Below are 18,563 nucleotides of genomic sequence, written 5' to 3'. Positions count from 1 at the left end.
GTTCCATATAGTCCATCAACTTCATCTGCCATTCTTCCTGGGTGGGTAAATCTTGTGTCTTCCAATACTTCGTGATGAGTATTCTTGCTGCTGTTGTTGCATACATAAAAAAAGTTCTATCCTTCTTTGGCACCAATTGGCCGACCATGCCCAGGAGAAAGGCCTCTGGTTTCTTCCGGAAGGTATATTTGAATACCTTTTTCATTTCGTTATAAATCATCTCCCAGAATGTCTTAATCCTTGGGCATGTCCACCAAAGATGAAAGAATGTACCTTCAGTCTCATTACATTTCCAACATTTATTATCGGGCAAATGGTAGATTTTTTCAAGCTTGACTGGTGTCATGTACCACCTATAAATCATTTTCATTAAATTTTCTCTTAGGGCATTACATGCCGTAAATTTCATACCTGTGATCCATAACTGTTCCCAGTCAGCCATCATTATGTTATGTCCAACATCTTGTGCCCATTTAATCATAGCTGATTTCACCATTTCATCCTGAGTATTCCATTTCAACAGCAAGTTATACATTCTTGACAAATTCTTGGTTTTTGGATCTAACAATTCTGTTTCCAATTTTGATTTTTCCACGTGGAAACCAACTTTTTTGTCCAATTTGTATGCCTCCATTATTTGGTAATAATGGAGCCAATCTCGCACTCTGTTTTTCAATTTTTCAAAGCTCTGCAATTTTATTCTCTCTCCATCTTGTTCCAGAATTTCCCAATATTTTGGCCATTTGGCCTCCATATTGAGTTTTTTCTGTGCCTTCGTGTGATGGCCTGGGATTCCGAGTCTGAGAGTGAACCGGAGGAATCCCAGCCGGCACAGGAGTCCCCGCCTCCAGGGCCGGCTGAACTGGGGCAAGGCCTAGATGCTGAGGAGCTTGCACCTGTGCCAGATCCTCAGGGGCAGGCACCAGGTGAGACCATTCTGGCCCCAGAGGTGCTGGAGGACTCAGTGGCTACAGGTGAGCCTCCCCCGGGGCCCAGTAACCCTTCGGCCTCTCCTGAACTGCAGAGGCTTAGGGCAGAGAGGCGAAGGGAACTGGTCTCTCCCAGGAGGAGTGCTCGCCTTAAGGCCAGGAGAGGCGGGGCTCCTGGGGGCCGGGACCGCCCCTGGCCTTAGAAGAAGATAAAGGTCAGGCAGCCCGGTCCCAGGTTGCGGGAGCAACGTCGTTGTGGAGTACCTGCTTTACCCAGACCTAGATCTGCACTCCCAGTGTGCCTGTTCCTTGCCCGGCTGCCCGCTGCTGACCCACCAGTGTTCCTGTTCCCCGCCTGGCTCCCTGCTTCTGCTCTACCAGTGTTCCTGTTACCCGCCTGGCTTCCTGCTGCTGCCCTACCAGCGTTCCTGCTCCCCCGCCCGGCTCCCTGTTTCGGACCTCGCGTCTCACCTAGTGATCGTCTACCCTGCTAGTGACTCTGGACTGAACTTCGGCTACGGTATTAGTACCTTTCCCCCCCGGGACCAGCACACTTCGCTTCCATTGGTGACAACCATCTTGGGGTTTTCTTTTCTAACAAATTCTTATATCTTATCCACACATTAAACAATGCTTTTCTAACAATGTGATTTTTAAACGCTTTATGTGCTTTTACCTTATCGTACCACAAATAAGTATGCCAGCCAAATGCATTATTGAAACCTTCTAGATCCAACACGTCAGTGTTTTCAAGAAGCAGCCATTGTCTCAGCCAGCAAAAAGCAGCTGATTCATAATAAAATTTAAGGTCTGGCAGGGCAAATCCACCTCTTTCTTTAGCATCAATTAATATCTTAAATTTTATTCTAGGCTTCTTGCCCTGCCAAACAAATCTGAAAATATATTTCTGCCACTTCTTGAAACAATCCATCTTATCCAAAATTTGCAATGTTTGGAATAAAAACAACATCCTTGGCAATACATTCATTTTTATCACAGCAATTTGACCTAACAATGATAACTTCAAATTTGTCCATATTTCTAAATCCTTTTTCACTTCCATCCAACATTTTTCATAATTATCCTTAAAGAAATTCACATTTTTGGCAGTTATGTTAACCCCTAAGTATTTCACTTTCTTAACCAGTGTTAGTCCTGTCTCCTCCTGAAACTTCTCTCTCTCATTCACAGTTAAGTTTTTCTCTAAAACCTTAGTTTTCATCTTGTTCAACTTAAAACCTGCTACCTGTCCAAATTCTTGGATCAGTTCCAATACCCTTTTAGTACTAGATTCTGGCTCCTGTAAAGTCGATACTAAGTCATAGCAAATGCTTGCAGTTTGTACTGTTTAGCTCCCACTTGTATACCTTTAACCTCTTTGTCCTTTCTAATCATATTTAACAACACCTCAAGGACCGATATAAAGAGCAATGGAGAGATTGGGCAACCTTGTCGTGTCCCTTTCTCAATCTTAAACTCTTCTGTCACTACATTGTTCACAATTAATTTTGCCTTTTGTTCTGAATAAATTGCACCTATACCATTTTCGAAGCCTTGACCTACCCCCATCCCCTGTAGATTCTTCTTCATAAAACCCCAAGAAATGTTGTCAAAGGCTTTCTCTGCATCCACAAATATCAAAACTGCCTTAGTATTGATATTCACTTGTAGTTTTTCTAGAATATTAATTATATTCCTCATATTGTCAGACAGATGTCTGCCCGGGAGAAAGCCCGCTTGGTCTTCTACTACTTGAATTTCTTCTACTAACACCTTTTTTAATCTTTTAGCCAAAATATCTGCAAAAATTTTGTAATCCACATTAAGCAACGATATGGGGCGGTAGTTCTTGAGCTGTGTCTTTTCAGTCTCTGTTTTCGGTATAAGTGTAATGTAAGTTTCCTTCCACGACTCTGGTGCCTTTCTCCCTTCCAATAGTTCATTACAAACTTCCTTCAATGGTTGTAGTAACCATTCCTTCAAAGATCTGTAATATCTTGAGGTCAAACCATCTGGTCCTGGAGATTTACCTAATTGCATGTTCTGGATGGCCCCTTCCACCTCCTGATCCGTTATTTTGTGGTTCAACATTAGCTGTTTTTCCTGAGAGATTTTATGTAGTCCATTTATTTTCAAAAATCGATCAATGTCCATTTCTTTCTGCTTCTCCTGTGTATAAAGTTGTTTGAAATACCTCTGAAAACACTTCCTGATCTCCACTGGGTTCTGTATATTCTTCCCTTCCACTTCCAGATTCGTAATAGTATTGAGTTTTTGTCTTTTTTTCATTTGCCAGGCCAACAATTTTCCACACTTATTTGCCGATTCAAATGTCTTTTGCCTCATCTGTTTAATCTTCCATTCTATTTCCTGATTCATCAGCTTCATATATTGTACTTGGTATAACTTTATCTCTTTCAGGATCTCCTGTGACTTTGGTTTTGCTCTCAGTTTCTTCTCTCCTTCCTTTATTTTCCCCAAGATTTTATTCTTTTTTTCATTCTGAGTTCTCTTCTTAATTGCATTCTGTTGTATTAGGAATCCTCTCATAACCGCCTTACTTGCGTCCCAAATTACTCTTTTTTCCACTGTAGTATTCATGTTTATCTCAAAATAGTCTCTTAGAGTTTTTTGGGCCTTCTTGGTCACCTCTTCATTCCTAAACAAAGTATCGTTCATCCTCCATCTAAAGGAACCAATTGGCGTCAATTTCATTTCCATCTTTACAGCATTATGATCAGAACAAGTTTTAGGGCAAATCTCCACTTTGCTGATCTTCGGAACCAATCCCCTTGTTACCCAGATTTGGTCAATTCTTGTCCATGTCATTTTAGCCTCAGAGAAGAACGTTCCCTCTCTTCCCAGAGGGTTCTTCATTCTCCAAATGTCAACTAAAACCATATTTTCAGTCATGTCAAAAAAGGTTTTTGGTAGTCTGCTATCTTTAGTGACTACCTGTCTCTGTGCTTTGTCCATGTTTGTAGACACCACTCCATTCATGTCTCCCATCAAGATCATATTGTAGTCCATATAGTCCATCAGAGTCTCATGTAGCTTCTTAAAAAACTCCGATTTTCCTTCATTTGGTGCATAAATACCTACGATCAGAAATTTCTCTCCTTGTGATTGAATTTCAATTGCAACAAATCTTCCTTGGTCATCTTTGAATCTGAATTTCGGTGATAGGCTCTCCTTTGCATAAAGGACCACTCCTCTTTTTTTAACTTTATCTGATGAGATAAATTCTTGGCCCAGTCTTTTATTACTCAGTATTTTCCTGTGTAGCCTTATCACATGTGTTTCTTGTAAACAAATCAAGTCCAAATGTTCTTTTTTCAATTAATGAAAGTATCTCCGCCTTTTTTCAGGAGAGTTCAGTGCATTCACATTCCAGCTCGAAATCTGCAACGCCATCATGTAATTACGTTGATATTCCTCCAACTGCACCCAATGCTTGCTCTTGTTCTGTTGGTGGTGGTGGTGGCACGTTCACTGGAAGATCCAGTCCAAAAGATAGTGCTGATATATCCAATATTCCCCTATTCGGTGATCTTCTATCCGAAGCTCTTTGCTCTGGTCCTCTATCTGGTGATCTTCTATCCAATGCTCTTGGTGCTTTTCCAAGTTCCTTCTGCAGATCTTCTTCGTATTTATACAAAAACTTTACTTTATCTTCTACTGATCTAATTTTTATTTTCCTTCCTTTGAAACTGAAGGATAGACCTTGGGGAAACTCCCACCTAAAGATGATTTTGTTCCTTCTCAGCAGAGCAACAATATCTCCGTAATTTGACCTAAGAGCCAAAATATGTTTCGGAACGTCTTTAAAAATTTCCACTCTTGACTGATGTACTTCTAAGCTCTTCTGGTAGTGCCAGCCCAAGGTTCTATCTCTCTCTTCTTTAGTTCGAAGGGTGATCAAGCAATCTCTTATTCTATTCTTCTCTTTTTTCCCTCCTCTTCCAAGTCTGAAGGCCCTCACAATTCTAAACTCTTCTTGACCCAAGTTCAAATCCCAAAAGGCAGCAAATTCCTGTGTAAGAAAGTCTGTCAAGCTTTCCTTCTCCAATTCGGGTAGGGCTCTAATCCTCAGATTCGTCTGTTTTTCTTTAAGTTCAATCATAGCAAGCGTCAACTTATGTTCATCAAGTTGCCTCTGTAAGGCTGGGACTCTCTCTTTCTCCAGTTGTGTTACTTTACATTCAGCAGCAGTAGCTTTCTCCCTGGCTTCCTCCGCAGTCTGCCGTACCAAAGTAGATTCCTGTATTAGTTTCTGGATAGTTTCTATATTAGTGTTCACCTTTTGTCCCAGATTATTTATACTTTCTGTATTTAAGTCGATTTTAATAGTTGCAGCATCCACTTTCGCATTCGTCGCATCCACTTTCACATTTGTCGCATCTGCTTTCTTATTAAGCTGTTCCAATGAATCATTTATCTTACTTAATGCAAACGCTAAGGCCTCTTCTGTCGACATTCCTCTTGATTTTGAGTGTACTGGTACAGAAGCAGCAGCAGAAGAAGCAGGGAGGCCTTGTGTTGAGCCTCTCCTGGGTTGCTGCCATGTCTTCCCAGATCTTAATGTTTTTTCAGCAGTTGACTGGTCTGTTTTTTCCTTTCCATTTGCCATAACACTTAGAAGATTCAAGGTCAGTCCCAGAGTCTCACAGTTTTTTATCTTGCAGCTGGAAATTCCCCTAGCACAGCTCTTATAAAGCCACCAGTTTCAAAGGCTTCCACTAGGGGGAAACAGTTTCTATTTATATTAGTAAGTGATATCCTTTTTTACACACAGTTCAAACAATCCGAAGTTAGTTTTGTCGGCCAATTGGCATTGTCGGCCAATTGGTGCCAAAGAAAGATAGAACTTTTTTTTATGTATGCCACAACAGCAGCAAGAATACTCATCGCAAAGTATTGGAAGATACAAGATCTACCCACTCTGGAAGAATGGCAGATGAAGGTGATAGACTACATGGGACTGGCTGAAATGACCGGCAGAATCCGTGACCAGGGGAAAGAGACGGCGGATGAAGACTGGAAGAAATTTAAAATTTATCTCAAGAATCATTGTAAAATTAATGAATGTTAAAATGTTGAGGTTTTTGAAAAAAGGGGATTACAGCTGTAAAAGATTAAGTAAAGGAAAAGAATAAGGGAAAATTTGATAAAATCAAGGGGCAGGATTTGCTGAAACAAATTTGGAAATTGGGATGCAGAAAGGGGAGGTATGGGGAAGTCGGTGAAGTAAGGTTTAAGAAAAAAGGATTTGACATTATACATGTTTGTTTATGTGTTTGTTTGTTTTTATTGTGTAATGTTTGTGTTTATAAAAATTGTGAAAAACCAATAAATTTTTTTCATGGAACTTTGAAGTGTCAGGCATAGCTCTAATGGCTTTAGCCCAAACGTAGCAGAGTTTTCCTGCACAGCGAAGAAGCTAGTCGAGGTGGTAATGACTAGTCAGCTAGACTCAGAATAACTATTTACAGGATTTATTAAAAGGAAAAATAAAACCAGCAGAGTTTCTGCATACAAAACAAAGCAAAATAAATCCTTTCTTTCTCTCTCTCTCTCTCTCATAACCATACACAGCACTTCTAACTTCTTCAACACACCTAACACCAAACTGTGCTAGCATTCCTAGATAACAGAGTTGAGTGCTGGTCATTAACCAATCAGAGTAAGTAGTTTCTAGGTCAAGCAGACCTTGGCTTTCTGCCAAGAGTAAATTGACACTGCCTTGAGTTAATTGTGTGAAGCCAGAATCTGCAAGTTCCCATGAGAATCAATTAACAGAAACTGAACATTTTTATTAAAAAACAACAACCAGTTTCTATTTATATTAGTCAGTGATATCCTTTTTTAAACACAGTTCAAACAATCCGAAGTTAGTTTCAGTTCTCAGTTACTTTTACTTCTTTTTCTTAAAGGCAGCCGGAGACAGTAGAAACAATGTATTACTCTTATGCTAGCTGTCAATGAATGTTCTAAACACTGTCAATGGACATTCCACAAGACGTCAGTCCTGCTAGCAGCCCGTTCCCAGGGTCAGAGCGGCGGTATTTTAACCTCTCCTGCAGGCACACTCAGTCCACAACTTCCTCCCCTCTTCTCCTGCCTCCAAGGGGGGGTTTAATGTTCTTTACCAATGGAAATTTAGTCTTTTACAAAAGGCTTTCCAAGACTTCAGCTTGCAGCCTTATTGCTTCAATCTATTTACAAAAGGGGAAGTCCCGAGCGGCCCCTTGTAAGGTTGTGTTGGCATGGATGTTAAAATCCCCCAGGACAACCAAGCTAGGTGTCTCCAGGAGCATATCCGCCATGACCTGAAGCAGCTCGGGCAGGGAATCCTTGGTGCAGCGGGGAGGTCAGTACACCAGTAGGAATCCTATACTGCCCCTATTGCCCAACTTCCAGAACATGCACTCAGAAAACTGGGTCTTCCCAATAGGATGCCTGGTGCAGACTAATGACTTCCTAAAAATCACTGCAACCCCCCTCCCCGCCCACATGACCTGGGTTGCTGTGCGTAAGAGAAACTTGGTGGGCAAGCAGCGGCAAGGACAGGCCCATCTGCTTCCTCCAACCAGGTCTCTGTCACACATGCCAGGTCAAATCCTCCATCCACAATCAGGTCGTGGATGGCAGTGGTTTTATTCATCATTGACCTGGCATTGCACAGCAACACTTTCAGGTCATGTGGGTTTCCCTTGTTGATTCCAGTATCCTTCCGGTCAGGACCAGACCTGGAGGCAGGGATAGTCCTCAAACAACGACTAAACCTGCCTCCTCGGTAATGACATGGTCTGGTCTTAGCATAACTCCTCCTCCTGCCCGTGATCACTGAGATCGGGTGTCCCAATACATCCCCCCCTGTGGAACCTGCCCCACCCAATCTATTGGCTGAGGCCCACTCCCAGGCAGCCATGACCCTTCCGCTTAAAAAGCAAAATACAAACAATATAATAATTTAACAGAATAATAATAATAAAAATAAAACGAAACAAAACAGAACAAAACAAAACAAAACACAGCAAGAAACAATAGCGCTGACTAAATGCTTATCCCACCCCAAGCAAAAATAAAATAATGAAATAATATAATGTTATAAAAAACAACCACCACCATTTAAGGTGCTGCAAATTAAAAGCAATTAAAACATTTAAAACCATTTTGTCCATTGCTGCCGGTAGCTGCTCAGGCCTCTTATGCTGTGGCGGTGAGTGCAGGCCCCGCCCCCTAGGCCAGATGGAGTTGGCAGGAGAGGGAGCGGTCTTCCCAGCACTCACACAAGCAGCAACAGCAGCCGTGTCCCGGAGGCCTCTCTCAGGCCTCTTATGCTGTGGCGGTGAGTGCAGGCCCCACCCCCTAGGCCAGATGGAGTTGGCAGGAGAGGGAGCGGTCCTCCCAACACTCACGGGAGCAGCAGCAGCCGTGTCCCGGAGGCCTTGATGGAGGCCCTCAAGCTGTGGCGGTGAGTGCAGGCCCCGCCCCCTAGGCCAGATGGAGTTGGCAGAAAAGGGAGCAGTCCTCCCAACACTCATGCGAGCAGCAGCAGCAGCAGCCATGTCCCAGAGGCCTCTCTCAGGCCTCTTATGCTGTGGCGGTGGAAGACCAGGATGCTTCAACAGCAGCCTTCAGCTCTTCTGCATTGCTCGGTCTCATGTGTTTCATCTTTCTCTTGGCAATGCCCCATAGATTCTCTATGGGGTTCAGGTCAGGCGAGTCTTCTGGCCAATCAAGCACAGTAATCCCATGGGCATTGAACCAGGTTTTGGTACTTTTGGCAGTCTGGGCAGGTGCCAAGTCCTGCTGGAAAATGAAATCAGCATCCCCATAAAGCTTGTCTGCAGAAGGAAGCATGAAGTGCTCCAAAATCTCCTGGTAGACTGCTGCGTTGACCCTGGACTTAATGAAGCACAGTGGACCAACAGCAGCTGATGGCATGGCTCCCCAAATCAACACTTCACACTGAACTTCCAGCATCTGGCATTGTGTGCCTCCCCATTCTTCCTCCAGACTCTGGGTCCTTGGTTTCCAAATGAGATGCAAAAGTTGCTCTCATCAGAAAAGAGGACTTGGGACCACTGAGCAACAGACCAGTTCTTTTTTTTTTCCCTTTAGCCCAGGCAAGATGCTTCTGACGTTGTTTCTTGTTCAGGAGCAGCTTGACAAGAGGAATATGACATTTGAAGCCCAGCTCCAGGATCCTTCTGTGTGTGGTGGCTCTTGATGCACTAACTCCAGCCTCAGTCCCCAGCACGTTTGAATGGTCTTTTCCTGACAATCCTGTCCAGGCTGTGGTCATCCCTGCTGCTTGTGCACCTTTTTCTTCCACACTTTCCCCTTCCGCATAACTTTCCATTAATGTGCTTTGATACAGCACTTTGGGAACATCCAACTTCTTCTGCAATTACCCTTTGAGGCTTTCCCTCCTTATGGAGGGTCTCAATGATGGCTTTCTGCACAACTGTCAGGTCAGCAGCCTTCCCCATGATTGTGCTTCCTACTGAACCCATTGCAGGTGTTATGGATTGAATAGCTACTGCACCTTTTCACAATATTCCAATTTTATGGGATTGTTAATTTGGGTTTTTTATCAGCTGTACCCCATATTCATCACGTTTATAACAAATAAAGGCTTGACATATCTCGCTTTGCATGTCATGAGTCTATCTCATATACAGTGGTACCCCGCAAGACGAATGCCTCGCAAGACGGAAAACCCGCAAGACGAAAAGGGTTTTCTGTTTTGGAGGCGCTTCGCAAGACGAATTTCCCTATGGGCTTGCTTCGCAAGACGAAAGCCCATAGGGAAATCTCCGGGGACCTGTTTTAAATTGCTGGCAGTCGGGAGCAAAGACTTTTGCCCACAGCCGGCCTTCAGAAGAGGTCCTGGACCTCTTCTGAAGGCCGGCGGGGGGCAAAAGTCTTTGCTCCCTCCCCCCCCCGCCTGCCTTCCCGGGGCAGCGGAGACTTCTCTGCTGTCCCGGGCGATCTTAAAATGCTGGCGGGCGGGAGCGAAGCGTTCGCTGCCGACCCCCAGCATTTTAAAATCTCCCCGGGACAGCGGAGGCTTCGCTCCCGCCCGCCAGCATTTTAAAATCGCCCCGGGACAGCGGGGGCTTTTAAAATGCTGGCGGTCGGCAGCAAAGCCCTCCTGTCCCCGGAGCTTGCGGGGCGGGAGGTGGGAAGAAGGGCTTTTCTTCCCACCGCCAGCCTTCAGAACAGCCTTCTGAAGGCTGGCAGTGGGAAGAAAAGCCCTTGTCCCCCCCCCCCAGCCTTCAGAAGAGGTCGGGGGACAGACTGTCCCCGGACCTGGTCTGAAGGCGGTTTCCCTAGGAATGCATTAATTGATTTTCAAAGCATTCCTATGGGAAACCGTGCTTCGCAAGACGAAAAACTCGCAAGAAGAAAAAACTTGCGGAATGAATTAATTTCGTCTTGCGAGGCACCACTGTATTAGTTTCACCTTTTTTAAGTTGAGTTACTGAAATAAATGAACTTTTCCACGATATTCTAATTTCCCGAGTTTCCCCTGTATGTGTGGGGTTTTGTGTCAGCATCACTTGCGTGGGTTCACTTACTATTCCCTTGTTGCATTTCCTTGGTGGTGAGAGAGGTTGGGGGGTGACCTAGGGTGTGGTTGGTGGTCTCTGGTTGGCTGCAGGGAGATTTGTTTTTGTGTGTGAGTGGGCACCTAGGGTACAAATAACCAGAAACCTCATCAAACTATACCTCCACAACTACAACCCCTCGTGGCGGCAAATCAACAAATACCTGAGGAGATGCAACAACACCACATGCTCCTTTCCTTGTTGATACGATGTCCCGCAGCCGAAGTAGTGTGTGAAATGATATGGGTCTGCCTGCAACTGTTAGGCCACCCGTATTTGTGTTATGGCTATGCTGCAAAGACTCCCTGCCTTCTCTTACACACACACACCCCATTTTGGTTGTAGGCTTCTGTCTCAGGTTTTGAAATGTATTGGGGAGGGGGCTTTACTGGGTTATTTTTCACCTTTATTATGCATTTTGTGTTTCTATATTGTGATTTTTATGTTGTAACCAGTGCTTTTTTCTATTAAAAAAATGTTTGGGGTACTCTCATTTTGACTCAAGAAAATCACCATTTTATAGTTCAAATCGGGGAAAATAAATGCAGTACAGTAAATGGACAAAAGTGCAAAGATTCACAAAATGTTTTGGGGTGTGCGTACCCCTGCATCCACCCAGAAAAAAAAGCACTGGTTGTAACTGAGACCTGTGGGTATAGGGCGGTATAACAACAACAACAAGGTCTGCCCCTCTCCTTCTCTTCTAGGTTCAGGCGACTGAGGGACATGGCAGCCCTCAAGAAGAAGGGGACCCGCAAAGTCCCCAAGAAGTCCAGGGTTGCTGTGGGCCCACGTGAGCAAATGCTTCCTTTTCATTTTGGAGCGTAAGGAGCCTTAATGCTCTAATCCTCAACTGTGGAAAATAAGTAGAAATGAACTAACCTGCCCCCATGTGCTTTCCTGCTTCTCTTGTTGCAGATGGTTCAGAGACTGGCAGGGTCTGGGCATCGCCTGTGGTTAGTATTTGAGAAAACAGCACAGTACATACGAAATCCCTCACCCCCCCACCCCCACCCCCATCCACCCCATCCAGTGCTGTTTGTACCCCCATTTTGGCGGTCTCAGATGCAGAGAAGCCCTCCTGGCATGAACTGACAGCCTGACTCTTGCCATTTCAGCAACTGGAGAAGGATGAGATGTTCCTCTGCTGTGTGCTGGCCACTTGCTCGGAGGCCCGCCAGAGAGAAAAGGACAGCTTGAGGTACTCCAAAAAGATGGCCGCCAAGGCAATTGCGGTGAGTGAGAGGTTGCATGAGGTATCCAGGGGTGAGGGGGGCAGGAGAGCTGGGGATGGGATTGGGGGGATGCTGGGCAGAAGGAAGGCCTGGCGGGGTCTGGCCAAGAGAAGGGTTGTGCAGGCATTTGGCATTACATTGCCAATTCCTGCACTGAGTTTGGGGTTGGAGGAATCCACCTGATGTCCGTAGGGAACTGACGTTTTCCCCCTCCGCCCTCTGTTCTCTATCAAGATCTCATGGGACGTATTGCGTGCTTTACGCAGCCTGAATTGGTCCTTGCTACGGCATTGGAAGCCCTTTACCAAGTGAGGTATACCGGGTCTTTTGAGGTTGACGAGGAGCTGGCGGGGGGGAGGGGAGCAGAATGTGGAAAGGTGTTACCAGACCTTGCCACTTCAGTGAATTCGATTGGAAGATTTGCTTACAATTTCTTGGGTTTCTTGCGTTCAAAAAGCTTTATTCATGCAGCAACTATTTACAGGATGAGTGGAGATGTGAGAGAGAAAAGAGAAGCTATATTGTCTAGAGATGACTGCGAAATGGCTCAGCTTTTAGGGGTGGGATTAACTAAGACCTAGAGCACGGGTGTCAAACACAAGGCCCGCGGGCCGAATCCGGCCCACCAGACCTCGTCATGCGGCCCGTGGCATCAAGGGTGAGGAAGCGAGCTTCTCGTCCTTTTTACTGGTCCCGACCCAGACCCAGACTCCAGTGGAGGCTCTCTGCCTTTCTAAAAAGTGACCCACGTGAATAGCCTTCCCTGCCTGCTTGCAGACAGGGCTCCAACCGACGCACCCCCTCGGCGCTGCCTACCGGCCGGTCCCACAACTTTCGCCTGCCTCGTGGGCCAGGCAAAGAGGCTTTCTGCTCGCTTGGTCCAGCCCGGGGCTCGCTGTGGAGGAGGCGGCCCCGCGAAGCCGAGCTCGGAGCCGGCTGCCTCCGTCCCTCGGAGCCTCCCAGGCGCGGCTGCTCGAGGGGGCAGGTCGCGCGCGCGGCAACTTTTGGAGCCCGAGAGAGCCGCGGAGGCTGGCAGCGAGGGCAGGGAGCGAGAGCCACGCTTGGGACGCCGCTCGCTCACTCGCTCGGGCCGCAAGAAGAGGCCACTGCGGCGCTGCAGCTGGTGAGGAGATGGCCGGGGGCGCGGGCGGCGGGCCCAGGGGCTGGCTGGGGGTCACCTTGGTGGGTAAGTAGCGTGGCCGGCAGGCGGGGAAGGGAATGGCGGAGGCGAGTGGAGAGCGGGGACCCGGCGCAGGTCCTGCCGCAGGCGGCATGCGCCGGCTGGGCTGGGAGAGGCGAAGCTGCTGCCGGTTCAGCTACGCAGAGTGGGGTGGAGGGAGCCGGGCGGGCGGGCGGTGTGCCACACCGCAAAGCAGAGGCGCCACCCCGAAGAGGACCGCGCCGGCATCTGGGCGGCTGGAGCAAAGTGGGAACCTGCCAGCAACTTGGCTGCGGGAGCCTGGCTACGAAACACCGCCCCCCTCCCCACGCCAACACATCGGCTTTCTCCAGGCCGGAGGACTTGGCGGATAGCCCCCTCCCCGGGAGCAACTGCAGCAGGGGTGCCCGGTCTACTGGGGAAAATTATATGATAAGGATAGGGTTCTCCGTAGAGCTGTCAAAGGTAGCGCTTCCTTATTTACGGAAGGCTTTTCTTTTCTAGGAGACGGCTCTCTAAAGGGACGTTTCCAGGGTCGGGGAGGGGAGGTGTGTGTGTGTGAGTGTGGTGTTTGGGCAGTACGTGTGTGTGTGTTAGAAGGGGGGGTCTCCGGCCACAGTTCCCCCCTTCGGAGATAAGATTGCGAAGGTAAGAACCGTGCAATCCTTCTCTCCGCACAAGTCAATAGAAATCTGACATGTCATACCTAGAGTCTAGATCTTGCGGGTTTTTCAGGGGTCCCATCTCGATGAGGGTCGACCAGGTCCTTGGTGTGGGTGTTGTATAAGCGGCAGACGATCGCGGACGAAGAATCGAAGCGCAAGAGCCGCAGGTTTGGCAACACATTGGGAAACAGTGGATTGCGCAACAGAAGACAGCAATGCAGGTTGTTACAGTGATCAGGATCAGGAGTTCGTTTCCTAGGAGTTGTTTGATCCACCCGGACCCCGGTAGCCAGCTCCACAAATGGGCGTCAGACAATCCTTCATGTTGAATGTCTTTAAGCTCATCTGTTAGCTTGTGGATGTTGTTAAGATGTCCAGTGATATTTAGAGTTTGATCAGAGACGTATGTGCAGCACTCGGTTCCCACAAGGGCACATACGCCTCCTGTCAAAGCGAGAACATAGTCCAAAGCCAGGCAGTTCTGAATCGATGTCTGTCTGACCTCTGTTAATTCTGTCAGGATAGATTGGGTAGCCGCATTGGACTCCTCCATAAAGTTTAATAGAATGTCCGTTAGTTTGAGGATGTCGACGTGGTTGGAGCCCGCTCCGTACGCGGGGAAAAGGGCCCGGCCATAAGTTTCTCCATTGGCTGTCACATCGGAAAGTTCTGACAGGTCTTTTGCTCTCTTATTGCGTCTCCTTCCGGTGGGGAGATCTTGGGTGATCCGGATCCCAGGCAAGATTAGTCCAAGATAACAGGTGCCAAGATAACAGGCTGGCCCATGCATATCCGCGGTGGCCGCAAACCCAGAACAACCCCTGTAGGCACGAGTCTATGCGGCCAGTGTGGAAGGTGCGGAAGAAACACTGGGAAACTGGGGAGGGGTCCCAGGAGTCAGGTAAGTTCATTACACGTTTCCATGCAGACAGTAAGTTGGGATGGGTAGAGGGGTTACCCTGTTGCCACAGGGTAATTTTACCGCTTAAGGTGATGTCTTTTTTTTTTTTTTTTATTAAACTTTATTACAGACGCATTGACTTACACATACAAAGAAAAAATTTATACAATAAAAAAACACGAAACAAACAACAAGATAAAACACATACATCTAAAGGAAAAAAAAAGAAAAAAAGAAAAAAAAAACAACAAAGAAGAAAATTCCAATCACACCCTTACACACTTTGACTTCCATTAACCTCAGCTTTGGATTAAGTATTCTACATAAATCTTCTGCAGTCATTTTCGTTTATCTTTACATGTCGTAGGAGTTAAACATCGTCTACTGTTAAATTGTTAATTCCCAAGTTGGTCTCAAGGTAACTTAAGAATTTGGACCAGTCTTCTATCTTTTTAATGGGGTTATCCCGCCTAATATATTGTGTAAGTCTCGCCAATTCCAAATATTGATACAATTTCACCTGCCACTCTCTCATTGTTGGTATTTCGGAGGATTTCCATTTCTTAGCTATTAAAATCCTCGCAGCAGTGGTGGCGTACTGGAAGAAGGTCTGGTCCGTCTTTTTTATTTCCTCCCCAATCATCCCTAAGAGGAACGCTTCCGGTTTCTTGGGAAAATTATACTTCAAAATTTTCTTTAGCTCCTCGTAAATTTGTCCCCAGAAACCCTTCACTTCCTCACAGGTCCACCAAATATGAAGGAAGGTCCCCACCTTATCTTTGCACCTCCAGCAAGTGTTGTCTGCTGTTCTATACATTCTCCCTAGTCTGGCCGGGGTCAGGTACCAACGATACATCATCTTATAAAGATTCTCACGTAAGTCAGCACACACAGTAAATCTCATACCTTTCTTCCACAAAATTTGCCATTTGTCATAGCCTAGTTCATATCCTAGATCTTTGTTCCATTTCACCATTACCTCTTTAATCAACTCTTCCTTATTTTCACTTTCCAGCAGTTGCCTGTACATTTTAGATAATAGTTTGTTATTACTCTCCATAATCTCCACTTGAAATCTAGATTTATTTTCTCCCATACCTATTCTCTTATGCTCCCTCCATAGTGCACAAACTTGGTGCAGGTGAAACCAGTCCTTAATTTTCTCTTTCAGTTCATCCTGCGATCTTAATTTCCACCCTTCTTCTGACTTAATTAATAGATCCTCATACGTCCACCTTTTACCTATCATATTTAATTTCTTTATTTTGATGATATCCACAGGTGAGAGCCACCGAGGGATACTTTGTTCAATCACATTTTTCTTCCTGTTCCAAACTTCTAAGAGTGATCCTCTAACTATATGATTATAAAAACCTCTATGGACTTTATCTTTTCCCTGCCAGAGGTAGGCATGCCACCCGAATCTTAAATCAAATCCTTCCAGATCTAATAAATCAGTATCCTTCAGGGTGGCCCATTCTTTTATCCAGAGTAGGCATGCTGCCTCATAGTAAAGTCTTAAGTTTGGTACACCAAAGCCCCCTCTTTCCCTAGAGTCCGTCAAGTATTTAAGTTTCACCCTAGGTTTCTTCTCCTGCCAAATGTATTTGGTCAAAGTCCTTTGCCAATTTTTAAGGCAGGTGGTACCTTTTATAACTGGTAGGTTCTGGAACAGGAATAACAGTCTCGGGAGGATACACATCTTAATCGATGCCATCCTCCCTGTCCAGGATAGGTTCAGTCTACGCCAGGTGTCCATATCTTTCTTAATTTCCTTCCACAATTTATTATAATTGTCCTCTACCAAGTTAATATTCTTTGGAGACAACCAAATTCCCAAATATTTCACCTTATTTACTGCTTTAATATCCACCTGTTGTTCCAGCTGTAATCTCTCCTGTGCTGTCAAATTCTTTGTCAGTATTTTGGTTTTTCCCCTATTTAACTTGAATCCGGATAATTTACCGAATTCTTCCAAGAGTTCTATCGCTCTGCTAGTGCTTTCAATTGGGTTCTCAAAAAAAAAGACCAGATCGTCAGCGTAAGCTTTTAGTTTGTATTCTTTCTCTCCAATTCTTAGTCCCCTGATGTTCGTAGTCGCTCTTATTTTATTTGCGGCTGTTTCCAACACCAAAATAAACAATAAAGGTGACAGAGGGCAACCCTGCCTTGTACCTTTCATAATCGGAAAGTATTTAGTCAAATTGTTATTAATAATCAGCCTAGCCTGCTGCTCTGTGTAGATCGCCTTGATGCCCTTCAGATAGGGGCCCCCTATTCCTACCTTATCAAGATTTTGTAGCAGAAATTCCCAGGAAACACGGTCGAAAGCTTTTTCTGCATCAACAAAAATAAGGGCCGCTGGCACATCTGGTCTTGCCTCCAAATACTCAATAATGTCTAATACATGCCGGACGTTATCCCTTAATTGCCTACCTGGGAGGAATCCCACTTGATCTCTATGTATGTATCTATTTAATAATTTTTTAAGTCTGCCGGCCATGATATCTGCAAAAATCTTGTAGTCACAATTTAAAAGTGAAATTGGCCTGTAGTTTTTTATATCTGTCTTTTCGTTTTCAGTCTTAGGGACTAACGTAATGTACGCCTCCTTCCAGGAGCTGGGTATCCTCCCTTCTTCAAGAGTATTATTTATTACCTCTGTTAAAGCCGGCGCTAACAGGTCTACCAATTTTTTATAGTATATTGCAGGCAGACCGTCCGGACCAGGGGACTTCCCATTCTTCATCTTATTAATAGCGTCCCGAACCTCTTTTACAGACACCACATTGTTTAATTGTGTACAATCCTCTTCTGTAAAAAATTTCCTTACTTCTTGGTCTAAATAGTTCTCTATTTCTGCACTGCACTCTTCTCCTTTTTCATACAGCTTTTCAAAAAAAGTAACAAACCTGATACGGAACGGGGGGGGGGCAATGTCTTCTTCACTACAATATATTTGCTCAATTTCTCTAGGACTCCATCACCCCTCCCCTGTCCTCCATAATCTCTCAAGTAATACTGTCAAAATCCTGTTACAATGTATCCACTCTGTTTCTGCTTTTGCTCTCTAGTACAGAGTGGCTTAGAAATCACTGAAATCTTCAAAAATTGATATAAAATCAGCCGTGGTTCTGATCTGCTCGTTCTCGGTGCCATTCAACTCAGTTCCCCTTGGACTCCATGATGCTGTCCCCACTTCCATAATCCCCGAAGCGGCAGGTCACGTACACAGGAACTTCTTAATCCTGTCAGATAGTCTTGCAAAATCCTTCCTCTAGGCAATATTAGGTGGCAGACGATGCATATCTCTGACCCATTGTCTTGCCACCACCGGTACTCAATAAATGTGTATCTATGTATATTTCCCGCTCCGCATATCCCCCCTCCCTCATCCGAAAATGCTAATTAATGTAATCCCACCTTTTCATAATGTATTCATGACGTGTAAAGTATATTCATGATGTAACTTGTGAAACCCAACCTTCCCATAATGTATTCGTGACGTTTCATGCACTGTATTCTGGGATATGGAGGGAAAACTCAAAAGTTCATGTCACCCCTTTCTGGCTGTTCAATCTCGCCTTGAACCTGTTGCGCAATAAACTTGGATCTTCTGCAGTTTGCTCCTGTGTCCGGCTGAGCTCATTTTCTTCCGCAGGGACCCACGGACTTAGTCCGATGAGCTGGGTGGCAGAGTAACCCCGCACCCAGATTTTAGCCGTAACAGTTGGCGCCCAACGTGGGGCTTGCGGTTCTCCCGAGCTGCTGACTGGGGGCCCCGAAATCTTCAGCCGGCTCCGGGCCATTTTGCCTGGGAAGATCCTTTTGGACCCCCAGCCATCTTCTGGGCGGTAATCGAAAGCCCTAGGAGTTCAGCCAGGGAGCAAAGAGGGATCCAGCCGGCTTATTCATCGATCCCGGGATCACCATAGAAGACGCGTGAGTATAAGGAAAAAGGAAAATCCAGTGCACTGGTGGGAAGGGGGTGGAAGTCTCCTGGCAACTGAATTCTCTGCCCTCCTCTCTATCGCTCCTTCTTGCCTTTCTCTTG

The 18,563-nt window shown here is 45.7% G+C and overlaps 1 long non-coding RNA gene across 1 annotated transcript in view; it reads right to left on the bottom strand.

Annotated features, from left to right (window-relative positions):
- Positions 1-6,408: 6,408 nt before the first annotated feature.
- Positions 6,409-18,563, bottom strand: part of LOC309523386 — a 324,576-nt gene continuing 312,421 nt past the window's right edge. The window contains exon 2 of the long non-coding RNA XR_014215339.1: positions 6,409-6,547. This is a non-coding gene — a long non-coding RNA (uncharacterized lncRNA). The remainder of the gene's footprint in view (positions 6,548-18,563) is intronic.

Source organism: Podarcis vaucheri (assembly GCF_965113315.1).
Source record: "Podarcis vaucheri genome assembly, chromosome: W".
Taxonomy (NCBI): domain Eukaryota; kingdom Metazoa; phylum Chordata; class Lepidosauria; order Squamata; family Lacertidae; genus Podarcis; species Podarcis vaucheri.
The sequence above is the reverse complement of the archived record's forward strand: the minus strand, read 5'-3'. Positions and strand labels throughout refer to the sequence as shown.